The sequence below is a fragment of the Eumetopias jubatus genome, unplaced genomic scaffold (assembly GCF_037043125.1).
Source record: "Eumetopias jubatus isolate StellerSeaLion01/CBP00866 unplaced genomic scaffold, mEumJub1_p1.0 scaffold_7, whole genome shotgun sequence".
Lineage (NCBI taxonomy): Eukaryota > Metazoa > Chordata > Mammalia > Carnivora > Otariidae > Eumetopias > Eumetopias jubatus.
The window spans coordinates 107,481,715-107,496,520 of NW_028274813.1; the positions used below are offsets into that span (position 1 = coordinate 107,481,715).

At 39.1% G+C, this 14,806-nt stretch overlaps 1 protein-coding gene across 5 annotated transcripts in view; it reads left to right on the top strand.

Annotated features, from left to right (window-relative positions):
- Nucleotides 1-14,806, top strand: part of MAP2K5 (mitogen-activated protein kinase kinase 5) — a 252,618-nt gene that overhangs the window by 114,661 nt on the left and 123,151 nt on the right. The window lies entirely within an intron of this gene.

Below are 14,806 nucleotides of genomic sequence, written 5' to 3' on the forward strand. Positions count from 1 at the left end.
ATTACTGCAAAGCCTTCACTTTCTATACAGTTGCATCCCTTATTAATGCTTCAGATATCAACATACACTGGTCCTTAAAAGATTGCTTCACATACCTTGAAAGTAAAGCTTTAAATAAGGAGTTGGTGAATGTGTCAGAAATTAGTCTCCCAGTCCATTAACAGAACACACGAGAGGAATAATCAGGTAACTGTGGAATGTTGTGAAAGGAACCTCCCTTTGAATTTTTCAGTGTTCTCAAAATGTATGACTTCATTTGGAGCAAATTATTAAGAGAGAAACAGGCTATAGCAAAGCAACTTCAGGGCCTCCTATTACTAACAGTACTGTGATTTTACACATTTGCTCAGCCCCACTTTATGCACATTTGGGGAATGCAACAACATACACATTGGATGTGATTAAAGGAAAGTTTTTTTAAAAAAGCTATAAGCTTTGAGAGAGCGAGTAAACAACTGATGCCTTCAAATGTAGTATCACATTGGTCACTAAGTGTTGTTTTTTGTTGTGTGGTTTTAATATCCTAGTGATTTCAGATTTCTTCTTAAATCCCTCATCCTCTTTCGAAGAGGAGGTGTAGACTTTGGCGAGTAAAACTTGCAGTTCTTGAAGGTGTTTATGTGGATTAAATGGAATCAGGAACCAAATTTTCTCTTAAAGCCAGTTTAGTCTATTTCTAGAGTATAGTTGGTGCAAAATGTAGACATAGGGGGAGTGAGCTGAGTTGCGTTAGTGTTACTCTTCCTGGGAAGAAGTCATCATGTGAATGCATCTGGTGGGTGAGAAAAGAATGGAGCATTTTCACGACCATGGTTAAGAGAGAATGGTATTTATTTCTTTTTTTTCTTTTTCCTTTTTTTTTTTAAAGAGAAAATGGTATTTAACATAATATGACCTATATTGCTTCCATTCCCTGTACTCCCACCTCCCCACACTCACCAACCCATGAAGTGGTAATGGCCATTTTAATAGGAGTTAACACAGTGGTCAGTTCTTGTCATTTTATTGATTTTTATGGACATCTGCTATCCTTTTGACAAAGGAACTCAAGGAAGACATCAATTCTCAATAGCAAATCCTTCATTAAAAGGACCTTGCCATGGAAATGCAAATGTTACTATTAAAGTGATCCTTAGTATCATCCTATACTCTGGGCATACAGCATACTTCTGGCTTATAGTGAATTCTCCCTAGTCATAACTTTCTGTGAGGAATCTTAGAAGCACTTAAAACTATAGTGGATAGAGAGATACTGTTTAGTTATTCTGCATTTTTATTTTTTCTTCTTTGCAGTCATTGATTTTAGTTTTACTCTTCATTTTGGAGAAAAAAATTGAATTTTTCTTTGAAATGGGATCTTGATATACATGTTTCAAATGGATTTATGCCTGGGATCTAAAAATAAAGTGCAAGGTGTACGTCAGATTCCCAGAACAATCATCTGTAATCACTGTGGGCAAGTGTGGTCGACCAGAGCCTCTCAGGCAAGTAGGTCCTCCCCAGTTCTGGATGCAGCTTGAGCTAAGAAAAGGTTCTTTGGTCAGTTACTGTGGAAGCCTTCACTTTCTATACAGTTGCACCCCTTCCTTTTACTAACATTTCAGATGTCATCATACACTGTTCCTTAAGAGATTGCTTCACATACCTCGGTGACCTTGGTGGCTTTCCTGATTGAGGACATAAAGTTTTCAAAAAGGAATCCTGAACTTGTATGTCTCTTCTCAGTCCTTGCTGGATTCCTACAGCATCACCCACTGTAAAATGCTCCTAGTTAAGGGAAGAAGATATCTGTGAGGGGCTGAGTGGGGATAGTGGTAAAACAAACCCTCCCTAGGGATTTGGGTTTTAAATAAATGCCCGTGAGTGAATGTGCGTCTGCATCTGTCTCGATGGAAAGACTAATGAATTACAGTGCAGGTGAACAATTATTCCTCAGTAATTATGGGTACTCGGCTAAAGAAATAATATGCTGTGGTAATACACCTCATTAAATATATTTATATGCTTAGCTTTAGAGTTTCCTGGTTATTCATGGAAACTTTTACCTTCTGGATTTAAAAGCATGTGTTTTTATTTGAAGAGTGGAAGAAGCCAGGTGTCCCTGAAGACTTTTGTGAAGCATTGTAATGAGAAATTTACTCTAGATTGAGTAGTTGTTAACTTAATATTTTAGAGGTTTTTGTCCATATTTAATAACTTGGATTCCATAAAAATAAGATTAAAGATGCCTTTTTATTTACCAAAAAGCCATTTAATTTTCTCCCTGATTAAAAAATTATAGCTTTTTAGATCAGTTCAATCAGGCAATTAAAGATCAGAGCTTCCAAGTTCAGCTAAGGCAATTAAATAGGTAATATACTTGTTTATACACTTTTGCTATATAGGCTCATTGCTGTACCTTCTTAAAAGCCCATATACTCATTTTTGCTTTCTCTAAATGAACGATGATGGGAATTCTAGCTGAATATGTGTCACATTGTCAAATCAAAGGCAGTGGTCCTTTTGCGGGGGTAGGGGCGGGGGATTGGAGGGGCACTACAGGTTCAGTGAGAACAGAGTAAACAGAAGATGGTGCAGAGAAATGCTCATGAGTGATCTAAGTTTCTTTCTCTTTTGTCTTGGTCTAAGTACCTGGGTTCTTCGATCATCATTTCTTTCCCTACAAATGCTGCCCCTAGAGCCAGGGTCTTGTACTTATGAACACAAATTTTAAAAGATGAAGAAACGGAGATGCATTCAGTTACCTAATGAGAAGAGAAAAATACTATTTCTCACATTTAAATGGCTTCCTTGGAATACCGTGGTCCTGGATTTTTAGCCATAAAACATAAATGCATAAATAGTATCTTTTGGAATTTATAAAACACAGTTAATGACTTCCAGACAAGCTGGTAAAAATTAAGAGTCTTTCCTGCAGCGCATATTCAGTGAGGACTGTAGAGTGGAACGAACTCTGAGCAGCGCAGTGAGACCACCCACCCCACGAGGCTTGTTAGTCTGGTACGGTTTTGTTCCTTTGATGTGTATTATGTCCACTGGACATTTTTTTTTATGAATTAAAGTCTAACAGTTACTGTTCATAATGGATTATCAAATATTACATTCAATAAGGTTTTTAAAATTTTATTTTTTAAGATTTTATTTGAGAGAGACAGAGAGCATGAGTGGGGAGAGGAGCAGAGGGAGAGAGAGAAGGACAAGCAGACTCCCTGCTGAGTGGGGAGCCCAGTGTGAGACTCAGTCCCAGGACCCTGAGATCATGACCTGAGCCCAAGGCAGACACTTAACCAACTGAACCAGCCAGGTACCCCATCAATAGGTTTTACTGTTGTTTATTTTGTTCTTGTAAAGATTTGTTTGAGATATATATGCAAGTATTTCATTATCAAATGCTAATAATGAGCACAAGTTTTTATTATATAATAACTGTGAATTAATCACTTTATCCAGTTTAAGCACATATCACTTCCAGATTAAGCCAGGAAGAGAGTTTATTATTCTTTGTATTATCAGGTCAAAAATTATGAGAACCTTTTCTCTAAGATAGACATGTGGTATCACATGAGGACATAATTATTAAAAATGTTTGAAAGTTCCACCAAGATTAACTACTGTGGAAAATTGTCTTTATTAAATAGCACATGTGTGAGCCCTGTAAGCAAAGAATGTACTGACTGGATAAAAACAAAGAAAATGAACAGTGAGAAAGTCTGGTAGACCAGATTTGACAGTACAGCAAACATTGCAGCTTGACTTCAAAACATACATCGCCACTAATGAGGTGAGAGCCCTGCATATTAATAAACCTGCAGCTCCAGCCATAGCCATCATTACCCACATCAAACATAAATACAAGATTAACACCTGTGCCATTTCTTTGGAAGATGTGAGAATGCCCTGGCAGTAACTGCTCTCTCTTTCCTGAGGATAAAAAAATAGAAATGGAAGGGTAATGAGAATAGAGCTTAGATTAAGAAAATAAAATTGGCAATCAGGCTTGGGCAATCTTATACAGTTGGAGAAGTTCATAGAAAGAAAAAAAACCTAGATAGCTGGTGTCCCAAGACATTTTTTGTATATATGAACCTGGTTCGTTTCATCTGCTTTCTCTAGTAGGAGAGTTTTTTAATGTTTTTGTATTATATATAAATATATTTTTTAAATTTTTAAAAATATTTTATGTATTTATTTGAGAGGGAGAGAGAGAGCACACGTGACACGTGTGAGGGAGAAGGATTGAATCTCACGTAGAGTCTGCACTGAGCACAGAGCCTGACACCGGGCTTGATCTCAGACCCCGAGTTCACGACCTGAGCTGAAACCAAGAGTCAGGCGCTTAACCGACTGAGCCACCCAGACACCCCTATATTTTTTAATTTTTTATGTTATTCTGAAGGCAAATGCTATGCAAATAGATTTGTGTTTAGAGAAAATAAGTCTTGTGGTTTCAACATGTTATCTTCTCCTCCTGGCTTTACTTATTATAAATCTGGCCTCACACAGATCTAATTGGTGCTACCTTAGATTCCAAAGTCGTGTTGTTGGTTCAGTCATTTAGCAACTATTTATTTAATACCGGGTATGTTCCAGGCACTGCTCTAAGTGCTTGGAATACATTAGTATAAGGAAAAAAAAAAAAGATTCCTATACTCATGGAACTCATTCTAGCAGGGGTAGAACAGGGTTGGCAAAGAATCCATAAATAATAAACATAATAAAAAAGTGAATACATTGTGTTAGAAGATGGTTAGTAATATGGAGAAAAGAAAAAGTAGATCAAGCTTGGGGCAGCCAAAGGGTAGGTTGCAGTGTTCTCTGGGTAGACCTCAGAGAGAAGATGAGCTTGGAGCAGAGGCTTGGAGGAGGAGAGGAGCTGGTCAAGTAAGTATATGGGGGAATAGAGCAGAAGACACCAGGTAGGGTATGTCTGGAGTGTTCACAGAACAGCAAGGAGACTAGTTAGGAACTGTTGCAGTAATCCAGGTGAGTTACAGAGGCTCAGCTCAGGGAGGCAGTTGTGAAGATGGGGAGAGGTGGTCAGATTCTGGACATATTTTAAGTGTAGAATCAACAGACTTTCCTAATGGATTACTTGGGGGTATTAAGAGAAAGAAAGGAGGCAAGGTTGCTTGACTTTCAGCAGTGAATAGTTCAGTGTGCTAAAAAATGTTTCCTGCTACTTTTTTCTGTTAAAAGGGAAACCTTCACTAAAATTAAAGAAAAAAGAGATAATATAAGTGCCGACAAGAATATGGAGTAACAGAAACTCTCCTGCATTGCTAGCAGGGACATGAAATGGTACAGCTGCTTGGGGAAACAGTTTGACACTTTCCTGCAACATGAGGCAGCAGTCTCACTCCCAGTGGCTTGATTCACAGTCCCCCCAAACTGGAGACAACCCAGATATCTTTTAGACAGTGAATGAATAAACAAGCTATAGGTAATCCATACAATGGGATACTTCTCAGTAATAATAGGGAACAAACTACTGATACAGCAACATGGACGAATATCAAAGACTTTATGCAAGGTGAAAGCAGTCAGTCTCAAGGGGCTACCTCTTGTGTATTCCACTTGTATGACATTCTGGAAATGGTAAAACTATATGGATAGAAAATGCGTGGGTGGTTGCCAAAGGGTGGAGGGGAGGTTGACTGTAAAGCTATGAGGGAATTTTGGGGAGTGTTAGAAATGTTCTATATCTTGATTTTGGTGGTGGTTACATAACTGTACACATTTGTTAGAACACACAGATCTAGGGCACCTAGGTGGCTCAGTCAGTTAAGCATCTGCCTTCGGGTCAGGTCATGATCCCGGGGTCCTGAGATCGAGCCCCATGTTGGGCTCCCTGCTCAGTAGGGATTCTTCTTCTCCCTCTCCGACTCTGTGATCTCTCTTGCTTTTGCTCTCTCTCAAATAGATAAAATCTTAAAAAAAAAACAAAACACAAACACATAGATCTATACACCTGGAAAGTGTGAATTTTACTGCAGTAAATCAGACAAAAAAAAGGAAGAGAAAGAAGGAATTCTCTTCTCATCAGTGTGGTGGAAACAGTACTTTAGAAAGAAGTTTCCCCTGCCAGAAAGGCAAATCATTCTTTCAAAGAGTCTTGGTGATTCTGTCATTATCACCATACTTCATGGTTCCTGAAAAATCCTATCTATGTTTGGTCTAGCAAATCAGTAGGTTGGAAAAAAAATCCCTGATGATTTAAAGGACATTTGCAATGTCAGAAAGAGAAAGAGAGAGAGAGAGAAACTTAAAAGTAGCTGTTGTCATTGGCCAGGAATTGGGAGCATCTGGAAATTGGACAAAATTTTCTTTCCTTAGTTAAGTCATTTTTTTCTCTTAGAATTAGTAAACAACTTCAAGTATACAGCACTGACTTGGCCCAATTTGGACAACTTAAAAAGCTTAATTTCTAAGAAGGAATAAAGCTTTGTTTGAATCCCCAGTTCAGTCACACTGACTGCCTCGTTGTGTGACCCTGGAAAGGCAGATTTCTCCTGCTCTCTGGGCCTCAGTTTCCTCTTATATACATTGAAGGGATGGCTAGGTGATCACTCAAATTCCTTCAAGCACCAGGATTCCATACTCTGTGATCCGGGACAGACAGAAGTATGACAGGCTAGTGAGGTAAGGGAATAAGGCTAATCAGAGAGGTATATGGGAGAAAAAAAGAAAAGATCGGGAATCCCTGAGAGTAGATTATGCTATGAAAATAATAGTAGGAGTAGTAATAGTAATAATAATGAATATTTATGAAGCATTACTCTGTAGTAGACACTGCCCTAAGTGCTTGATTTGTCTAGACTATTTTGTGTCCAAAGTGGGGTATTCCAGGAAGTATGAAATCGTTTAGAACTGAAGATGAGATACTGTGAAATGCAAACAAGTTGAGAAAGCAGTGTGACTTAGCTAAGAAAATGGGTGCTTTTGGGGCACCTGGATGGCTCAATTGGTTAAGCGTCTGCCTTTGGCTTAGGTCATGATCCCGGGGTCCTGGGATCAAGGCCCATGTCAGTCTTCCTGCTTAGTAGGGAGTCTGCTTATCCCTCTGCACCCCACCCCCACTTATGCTCAAGCTCGTGCCCAAGCTCTGTCTCGCTCTCTCTCTCTGAAGTAAATAAAATCTTAAAAAGATAAAAAAAGAAAATAGGTGCTTTCTAAACCAGACTGGTATAATAAAATCAAAAGACATCTTTAAGGGGAAAGGGTTTTTCGACTATAAAGTATACTGAAATAAAGTATTTTTGCTAACATGTTGAGACACAACACGGATGGAAAAGAAAATTTTTTTTAAATCTTTTTATTTTGAAATAATTATAGATTCACAGGAAGTTGCCAAAAAAGGTACAAGAAGGTCTCATGCAAGGGTATTCTTTTTAAGGAAGGAATTTGGACGAGAATTGGAGGCTGATAATCCAAAAGAGTATAGGCAGGTGAATGTTATATATATTTGCGAATGCCTTTTACATGAGATCGGTGTAAATTTTAAGATCTAAAAAATGTTAGAAGAATATTTGTATTACATCCCCAAATTATTCTATTTATTAAATGAGAGAAGAGAATGAGATGGTAGAAGTAAAACCTTTGAATTCCTTAGGAAAGAAATGTTGATGTCAAAGTGGCAGTGTTAATACCTTAGTGGTTAGTGAAGTTCGGATTTTTGGCAGAAACGAATTTGGGAATGATCATTTGCTGGATAAAGTGATTCTCGAGGGAAAGGATTATTGGAAAGCACTACTATCAGTTGAAAACTAACCTGGTTAATTTTAAGTAACTTGGGAAAAATGTGCACAAAACTTTCATAGCAGCCTCTTTTGTAGAGATGTACTCAGCGTGTGCTTGCTCATAGGTTACAGTGAGCTTTTGATCTAAGCCATATTTTTGCTATCTGGACGGGCAGACACAGCTGTTTTTTTTTTTAAAAGCACTGCTTAGTGTTTGAGCAACCCAAGTCATTTAGAAAGGAATCATCCCCAGCTGGGTTTATGTTGAACCTGACAGGCTGAGAGAGCCACAGTGTGGAGGCTCCTTCCCTGAGCTCTGTGACTGCTTCAGTCATGTGTGTCTGGAGGGGCAGTTGTGTTAAGTGAGTGCTAGTGACGGAAGCACAGTTACCTTGGCTCCTGTTTTTAAGTCCTTTAAATACTGTCCTTTAACTGTAAATATTCATCACATGCCAGTGCTGTAGTAGATCATAACTCACGAACATTTGTGTTTTTGAGAAGGAGAAATGGATTTAGCCCATTAACTGAGGTAAACAAACTAGCTTAATGACTGTGGGTTGTTGGTTTTTCTCCAGCTCTGACAATCCACACAAGTGAACGTCTCTACAAATCAAGCCTCCTTCCCCACGTTGGTCATTCATTTTCTTTGCCTCGGGTAATCACTGGGGATTCTGTATTTGTGGTAATGATCTTCAAAAGACAAGAAACCGCATATGACATTACTTAAAAGTATTCTTTTAAAAGAATATGTGTCTAGAATGTATAAAGAACTCTGAAAACTCAACAGTAGAAAGACACAAAGACATATTGCACTGAAGAGGATATACAAATGGCAAATAAGCACATGAAAGGATGTTCAGCATCGTTAGCCAAATTAAAACCACAATGAAATATCACTACATACCTACTAGAATGGCTAAAATTTAAAAATAGAGATAACACCAAACGCTGACAAGGATGCAGAGAAACTAGATCACTAACACATTGCTGATAGGAATATAAAATGATACAGCCCCAATGGAAAACAGTTTGGCATTTCTTAAAAATTTAAATATGCAACTACCACCCAACCCAGCAGTGGCACTCCTGAGCATTTATCCCAAAGAAGTGAAAACTTAGGCTTACACAAAAACCTGTACACAAATGTTCATAGCAGCTTTATTCATAATAGCCCAAAACTGGAACCAACCCAGATGTCCATCAGTGAGTGAATAATTAAATGTTGTACATTTATACTGTATAATACTACTCAGCAGTAAAAAGGAATCTCCAGAGAATTATGCTGAGTGAAAAAAAGCCAGGCACAAAAAGTTACATACAGTATGATTCCATTTTTATAATATTTTTCAAATGACAAAATTATAGAAATGGAGAAGAGATTAGTGGTTTCCAGGAGCTCAGGAGAATGTTCGGGGCCAGAGAGAAGTGGGTGTGGCTAGGAAAGCATATGATGATGGACACGTTCTCTGTCTCGATTGCATCAGTGTCAGTACCCAGTTGGTGATATTGTACTGTAGTTTTACAAGATGTTACCATGGATAGAGGATATACAGGATGTCTCTGTATTGTGTCTTAAACTGCATGTTGATCTACAGTGATCTGAAAATAAAAAGCTTAATTAGAAAAAGTATGTGATCTTTCTATAGTTGTCTGTGTGGGTGGTCTACTTAATCAAAGAGGGCTGTTCTGGCCTTAGTTTTTCTTTCTCCTATGCATCTGTGATAGGATTTATCATAGCAGAGTCATCCCTGTTAGGACGTCTCTAACAGGAAGAAGAACCCAGGGGAAATACCATGCAGGCCACCTCCCCCTCCCTTTCTGAAATGAGTAGCCTTGGAAGCCTTAGAGGAAAGAGAAGAGATCATGTGCCCATACAGAGAAGGAATACAAGAGGGACAGGGTTGTTTGTCCCACTGTCACCTCCCCTAAAGTCCTTCTACCTTGCTGGGAGTTGGGATTTAGTGTCAATTATGCAATCCCTATGTATTTTGATTCACAGGTTTTTATAGTACCCTAAAGGGAGCCCCTGGCCTTTATGGTGAGCCCTGTCCAACCACCCAGCAGGATGCACTCTGTCTGAGGCCTGATGCATGTTTGGTTCACTAAGCCCCTCAGACAGCTCTGATCATAGCTTTGTCTCATAGGCAGACCATGAAGTGTAGTAGCTTATCAGAGGAAGATGGAGAACACCTGTGTGATGGTCATTTCTGTTGGTGAGAGGATGGAGGCCACAGTTAATGTGTGGTACTGATTGTATGCCACCACATGTTTATGAAATGAATAAATTGAATCATAGCTTTTTGGGAATAATGTTTTTCTCCGAGAATTTTTTCTGTGAGAAAAAAATTGTGCCGTAGTTTTATGTAGCTTCATTGGAAGTTATCCTTTTTGCCCTTTCTAGTGTTAAAAGTAAGAGGTTTATCCTCAGATAGAACACTGCCAGAATGTTGAGCAGTTACAAGACCTCTTCACACCCATTCTTTTCTCCAAAGACCTAGTTTGAAGTGATCAGCACCATGGAAATCAAGTCCATTATTTTGCTGTTGGAGTATTAAGTTCCCCCTGGACTGCGTGCAACAATAATTATCATTCACCGAATACCTTCTATATACTACTGTATTAGATCTTTTGTGTATATTATTTCATTCGCGCTTCATGATAGCCTTGCAAGAAAAGTATCATTGTATCCCCATTGTTAGATGAAGAAACTAAGGCTCAGGGCGCCTGGGTGGCTCAGTCATTGGGCGTCTGCCTTCGACTTGGGTGATGATTCCAGGGTCCTGGGATCGAGCCCCACATCGGGCTCCCTGCTCCGTGGGAAGCCTGCTTCTCCCTCTCCCACCCCCCCGCTTGGATTCCCTCTCTTGCTGTCTCTCTCTCTGTCAAATAAATAAATAAAATCTTAAAAAAAAAAAAAAAAACAGAAACTAAGGCTGAATAAGGCTAAAGAATTTAGTCATAAAAAAGGCAATCAAGTTGGTGGTCTAATGGAAGAGCTCTGGTTTTAGGGTCAGACCCAGGTTTAAGTTCTGCTTCTGCCTCTTAATTCAACTTTGCGATGTGACCTTGGGTCAGTTCCTTAACGTCTTTGAGGTCACAGCACTGTGCCTCGTACATAATAGCTATTGTATAGTTCAAATAACGCTTCACAAGAAAAGCAGCAAGATGTTATGTAGGAGAATAGTTAGAACCTTCCCCAAACTTTCCTCCTTCTCTGCTTTTCTGTGAGAAGTGGAAAAATCTAAAATAAAACATCTGACGATCAGCCAGCTATTCAATGCCAAAGCTGGGATAATAGTCCAGCCGATAAATTCAGTTGCGGTGTATCTTATAAATATAGTACAGTTTGTTAAGGCTTAAGACTTAGGATTGGAGGGGTACCAGGGTGGCTCAGTCAGTTAAGCATCTGACTTTGGCTTGGGTCCTGATCTCAGGTTTTTGGGATCAAGCCCATCAGGCTCCTTGCTCAGAGAGGAGTCTGCTTGTCTCTCTCCCTCTCCCTCTGCCCTTCGCCCCACTTATGCTCTCTGTCTCTCTCTCAAATAAATAAATAAAAATCTTAAAAAAAAAAGACTTAGGATTGGAGACTCTAGTTGTGTAGCCCTAGGCAAGTAATTTTATTAATTTGAGTCTCAATTTACTCATCTGTAAAATGGAGCTAATATTTATCTCAATGGTTATAATGAGAATTAAATGAGTTAATAATGCATATGATGATAATGCATTTAGCTCTGTGTTTGACATATACAAGTACCACAGAGGTATTAGCTGCTAGAATCAACCTTTCTTTCTTTCTTTCTTTCTTTCTTTCTTTCTTTCTTTCTTTCTTTCTTTCTTTTTCTTTCTTTCTTTCTTTCTTTCTTTAGGGGAGGGAGGGGCAGAGGGAAAGAGAGAGAATCTCAAGCAGGCTCCACTCAGTGCAGAGCTCAAATTTAAGAGTTGGTCACTCAACCGACTGAGTTACCCAGGCACCCCTAGAATTTTTAATTTCTTTTAAACAATTTACTAGAGTTGGTCTTGTGGACATGCTGCTTCAAGTGAAGTCTACAATCAAAATGCATCTTACAGTTTATTTATGCATTTAATGTAGTATTCCATTGCTTTCTTTCCTTTTTCACTGAAAAGCTTTTGTAGTCAGTAGGAGTCTTAGAATTCGTGGTGTCTTAGATGTGGGGATGTAGGTTCCTCCAGAGCTGGGGCAGAATATATGTCTCAGGAACTTGTTCTTCCGCACCTGCTCTTTCTCATACACTGACCGGAATATGTACATATTGCTAGGTAGGAATCTAAAATACACTATGCTAGAAGGGAACCTCTTTTACTTACTGTGAAAGGATTGAGGGAAGGCAGCAGCCGTTTTGCCCTTGGTATCAGCCTTGTAAATGCTGCGTGTCTCTTGCCTTTCTCATACATGAAGGGGAAAACCAGGTTTGTTGTCTCCATTCTGAACAGAATCATGAGACTCTAGATAATAGCTGCCATTTCAGATAGCTAATTTTATTTAAGGCTTTGCAAGAATCTTGGACGACCTACCCTTTATTACGTGATGGAGTGATTAGAATAACTTATATTGCATTGTGGTTTTCTCTTATGTGCGTTCCTGTTGTGCACAGATGAATTTGTAATGCAGAATGTCGGCATAGTCTATATTTAATTGTACCTGCTGCTCTCATTCATTAGAATGCAGTCCCCAAGAAATAACTAGATAGATACATTAGTTGTTGTCTTTTCATAAGACAATTAAACGTAATGACAGATAATGAAAGGAGGTTCCCGTAGCACCCTTGGAACAGTGCTAGGAGAGGGTACCAGGTGGGGAGACCTGCTAATGTGTCCTCTGGCTCCTGGCAAACTGAGAGCGGCTTCCTGGCATGCAGGCAAAACCGTGTAATTGCTTTATGGAGGGAAGAAGTTGAAGAGAAGTTTATTTCTGCTTTCACTGTCATCCACAACAGAGCCACGTACCATATTTCAAAACTGAGACCGCGTTCCCTTAAGAATTGTAACCATGCCTATTTCTGAAAGTGTCCAGTGAAGCTTACCCATGAAAGCACAAAACAAATTAAATATTTTAAGTATAAAACAAGAACAGATACCAAAAGGGAACAGAAGTAGCAGATACCATCAGCACTTGATATGAATAGATCACAGCAAAAACGGAATCCTCGATTTGTGTGGTTTTCCTTTTCTGACAGGAGAAAACATGTGGTAGCTTGTACAAAGTCAACATTTTCTTTGGAGCTAATCTTACCAGAAAATTGACATGTAGATCCCTATACAAAGCACACTGGGGAACTCCACCTATAGTTTAGTGAAAGTGCTTTTATTTATCTGTTTTGAACAGCTCCCTCAGCACCCAGCCATATCGTGACTGAGGGTAGCCTCCCACTCTGACCCCTGATTGTGTTGGGAGCGGGGGCTGGGCTGTGGGCAGCAGGGCCTTTTGTGAAGAGCTGCAGAAAGCACATGCTCTTGTGGGCTCCAGTCTTTATTAGCAAGCTTCAGCTTGATGCTGTTTTTGTGGATTGTTTAATGGCTAATTGATGCAGCATGTGTCAAGATACAGTTTCTTGCATGAGGCGGTTATGGCTGGCAACATGGGTTGTCTCAACATGATACCAATTTCCACAGTCATTTTGGTCAATTCAGTGGGAAAAAAAAAAAAAAAGAGTCAGTCCAGCCTGAAAATCAGAGCAGTTTCTGGAGGTCTTTGAGGCAACTATGGTTGGTTGACCAAATTTTTCATGTTTGAACCAGTTGTTTTCACATTTTGTATACATAGCCTTAGTCATTTGGGAAAATAGTCTTAAAACACACAGAAGTGACACTTAAAAATTCGTGTCTTTAAATATTTATAATCAGTCAGGCCTTCTAGGATATCAGTTTTGAGGGTGAATAACCATTTTGCCATTGGTGTATAGTATATGATCATTGTAATTAACTGATGTTTCATATTTTGTTATCAGTAGAGTAGGAAAGTGACCACGGTGACCACAAAGCACCTGAGACACTATGGAGAATAAGTCAAATTGTGTTTTGAGGCTGGTTTTTTAAGCAGTTTTATTGATCTGTAACTTACATATCATAAAACTCACCCATTTTAAGTGTATGATTCAGGGATTTTTATTAAGTTACAGAATTGTGCAACTATCCCCATGATCCATTTTGGAACATTTCCACCACCCCAGAAAAGTCCTCATGCCCATTTGCAATCAGTCCCTGCTCCCAGCCCCAGGGAACCACTGATCTATTTTCTGACTTTATAGATTTGCCTTTTCTGGACATTTTATAAAAACAGAATCATACAATATAAAATCTTTTTTTTTCTAAGTAAACTCTGTCCCCAACATGGGGCTTGAACTCACGACCCTGAGATCAAGAGTCGCATGCTCTACCAACTGAGCCAGCCAGGCACCTCAATATACAATCTCTGCTGTCTCACTGCTTTCACTTAGCATAATGTTTTTGAGGTTCATCCATGCGGTATCATATGTCATCCTTTCCTTTTTATTGCTGAATAATAATCTTTATATGGCTAGATCACATTTTATCCATCCATTTGCTAGTAGACATTTGGATTGTATCTAGTTTTGGGCTATTACAATGCTGTTATTCATATACAAGTCTTTATTTGATTCTCTGGTTTCATATCTCTTGAGTAGATATGTGCAGGTGGTTAGTATCTTTCTTTAAATATTTGTGATCAGTGAATCAGGTCATCTGGTACATACCACTTTTGAGAAGGAATAACCATTTTACTATTGATCCATAGTTTATGATCATTGTAGTTAACTGATGTTTCTTATTTTGTTAAAGATAGAATAGGAAAGAGGGGCGCCTTGGTGGCTCAGTCAGCTAAATATCCAACTCTTGATTTCGGCTCAGATTGTGATCTCAGGGTCGTGGGATTTAGCCCCACATCAAGCTCCATGCTGAGCATGGAGTCTGCTTGTCTCTCTCCCTCTGCTCCTCCCCTGCTCATGCTCTCTCTCTGTCTTTCAGATAAATAAAATATGGAGCACCTGGGTGGCTCAGTCGGTTAAGCACCTGCCTTCAGCTCAGGTCATGAT